This window comes from Arachis hypogaea, chromosome 15, assembly GCF_003086295.3.
Source record: "Arachis hypogaea cultivar Tifrunner chromosome 15, arahy.Tifrunner.gnm2.J5K5, whole genome shotgun sequence".
Classification (NCBI taxonomy): domain Eukaryota; kingdom Viridiplantae; phylum Streptophyta; class Magnoliopsida; order Fabales; family Fabaceae; genus Arachis; species Arachis hypogaea.
Window position 1 is genome coordinate 96,674,919 of NC_092050.1, and position 3,411 is coordinate 96,678,329.

General features: G+C 33.2%; 1 non-coding gene across 1 annotated transcript; it reads left to right on the top strand.

Annotated features, from left to right (window-relative positions):
* Positions 1-552: 552 nt before the first annotated feature.
* On the top strand, positions 553-660 carry LOC112752245 (small nucleolar RNA R71). The gene has a single exon (XR_003176692.1). It is a non-coding gene; the product is annotated as a small nucleolar RNA R71 (small nucleolar RNA).
* The last annotated feature ends 2,751 nt before the right edge of the window (positions 661-3,411 follow it).

Sequence of the window (3,411 nt, forward strand, 5' to 3'; positions counted from 1 at the left end):
TTTAGAGTCCTCTGTCTGTTGCTGAGTGGATGATGGAAAAGGTTTATTATTGCTAAACCTGTTTCTTCCACCATTATTAAAGCCTTGTTGAGGCTTTTGATCCTTCCATGAGAAATTTGGATGATTTCTCCATGATGAGTTATAGGTGTTTCCATAAGGTTCACCTAAGTAATTTACCTCTGCTATTGCAGGGTTCTCAGGATCATAAGCTTCTTCTGCATAAGAAGCCTCTTGAATACTGTTGGATGCAGCTTGCATTCCATGCAGACTCTGAGAGATCATATTGACTTGCTGAGTCAATATTTTATTCTGAGCCAATATGGCATTCAGAGTATCAACTTCAAGAACTCCCTTCTTCATAGGCGTCCCATTATTCACATGATTCCTTTCAGAAGTGTACATGAACTGGTTATTAGCAACCATGTCAATGAGTTCTTGAGCTTCTGCAGGCATTTTCTTTAGGTGAATGGATCCACCTGCAGAAGTGTCCAGTGACATTTTTGATAGCTCAGATAAACCATCATAGAATATATCCAGGATGGTCCATTCTGAAAGCATGTCAAAAGGACACTTTTTGGTCAACTGTTTGTATCTTTCCCAAGCTTCATAGAGGGATTCACCTTCTTTCTGTCTGAAGGTTTGAACATCAGCTCTAAGCTTGCTCAGCTTTTAAGGAGGAAAGTACTTGGCTAAGAAAGCCGTGACCAGCTTATCCCAAGAGTTCAGGCTGTCTTTGGGTTGAGAATCCAACCATAATCTAGCTCTGTCTCTTACAACAAAAGGGAAAAGCATGAGCCTGTAGACTTCAGGATCTACTCCATTAGTCTTAACAGTATCACATATCTGCAAGAATTCAGTTAAGAACTGAAAAGGATCTTTAGATGGAAGTCCATGAAACTTGCAGTTCTGCTGCATCAGAGAAACTAATTGAGGTTTTAGCTCAAAGTTGTTTGCTCCAATGGCAGGAATGGAGATGCTTCTTCCATGTAAATTGGAATTAGGTGCAGTAAAGTCACCAAGCATCTTCCTTACATTATTATTATTTTCGGCTGCCATCTCCTCTTCCTGTTCGAAAATTTCTGAAAGGTTATTTCTGGATTGTTGTAATTTAGCTTCTCTTAATTTTCTTTTCAGAGTCCTTTCAGGTTCCGGATCTGCTTCAACAAGAATATTCTTGTCCTTGCTCTTGCTCATATGACAAAGAAGAGGGCACAGAAAAAATAATAATAATAGAGACCCTTTATACCACAGTATAGGGATCCCTGTGTGAGTAGAAGAAGAGGGGGAGACAAAGAATGTAATATAATGGAAGAAACACAACTGTGAGAAGGGTTGAGATGTGAGATGAGATGTTAGTAGATGAATAAATAAATAGAATAAGATGGGAGAGGGAGAATTTTCGAAAATAATTTTTTTGAAAAAGGTTAGTAATTTTCGAAAATGGTTTTTGAAAAATGTTAGTATTTTTAGAAAATTTTTAAAATCAAAAATAAAAATAAGAATAATTAGTTAATTAAAAAGAAATTTTTGAAAAAGAGCGAAGATATTTTCGAAAATTAGAGAGAGAGAGTTAGTTAGGTAGTTTTGAAAAAGTTAAGAAACAAACAAAAAGTTAGTTAGTTAGTTGAAACAAATTTTGAAAAGATAAGAAGTTAGGAGGTTAGAAAAGATATTTTGAAACCAACTTTTTGAAAAAGGTAAGATAAGAAGATATTTTAGAAATTAGTTTTGAAAAAGATTTGATTTTTAAAATCTCAATTAATGACTTGATTCATAAGAAATCACAAGATATGATTCTAGAACTTAAAGTTTGAATCTTTCTTAACAAGCAAGTAACAAGCTTGAAATTTTTGAATCAAAACATTAACTGTTATTGTTATTTTCAAAAATTTGATATAAAAATAAGAAAAAGATTTTTGAAAAATATTTTTGGAATTTTCGAAAATAGCTAAGAAAAATGAAAAAGATTTGATTTTTGAAAAAGATTTTGAAAAAGATAAGATTTTTAAATTGAAAATTTGATTTGACTCATAAAAACAACTAGATTTTAAAAATTTTTGAAAAAGTCAACTCAAATTTTCGAATTTGATGAGAGAAAAAGGGAAAGATATTTTTTTGATTTTTGAATTTTTATGATGCAAGAGAAAAACACTAAAAAGATGCCATGCATGAAATTTTTAGATCAAAACAATGAGTGCATGCAAGAATGCTATGAATGTCAAGATGAACACCAAGAACACTTTGAATGTCAAGATGAACATCATAGACACAATTTTGAAAAATTTTTAATGCAAAGAAAACATGCAAGACACCAAACTTAGAATTCTTTAATGCTTAGACATTAAGAATTCAAGAATGCATATGAAAAACAAGAAAAGACACAAAACAAAAAATCATCAAGATCAAACAAGAAGACTTACCAAGAACAACTTGAAGATCATGAAGAACACCATGAATGCATGAATTTTCGAAAAATGCAAGATGCACATGCAATTGACACCAAACTTATAACATGACTCAAGACTCAAACAAGAAACAGAAAAATATTTTTGATTTTTTTATGATTTTCTAATTTTTTTGGATTTTTTTCAAAAATTATATGAAAAAGAAAAAATAAGGATTCCAAAATTTTTAACACGAATTCCAGGAATCTTGCATTCTTAGTCTAAAGCTTCAGTCCAGGAATTAGACATGGCTCACTAGCCAGCCAAGCTTTCAATGAAAGCTCCAGTCCAAAACACTAGACATGGCCAATGGCCAGCCAAGCTTCAGCAGATACCTCTCATGCATACAACAGCAAATTTTATTGGCAACAACTGGCTTGCTCTTGTGATGATGATTAGGAAGCCTCAGTCCAAAAGAATTTAGACATGGCTTTACAGCCAGCCAGGCTTCGCATGCTTCATGAAACACTAGAATTCACTCTTAAAAATTTTGAATAAAATTTTTGAAAACATTTTTTTTTCGAAAACAAAGGAAAATTTTTTGAAAGATTTTTGAAAAAGTTTTGAAAACAAAATAAAAAGAAAATTACCTAATCTGAGCAACAAGATGAACCGTCAGTTGTCCAAACTCGAACAATCCCCGGCAATGGCGCCAAAAAAACTTGGTACGCAAAATCGTATTTACACTTTAAGTATGTAAAATTCATCGCTCTTTCTTTCCCTGGTAATGGCGCCAAAAACATGATGCCAAGACCACGGTTCACAACTCCGTGTAACTGACCAGCAAGTGCACTGGGTCGTCCAAGTAATACCTTACGTGAGTAAGGGTCGAATCCCACAGAGATTGTCGGTATGAAGCAAGCTATGGTCACCTTATAAATCTCAGTCAGGCAGATATAAAATAGTATGGAGTTTTCGAAAATTAATTAATAAAAGTAAAGATAGAAATACTTATGTAAATCATTGG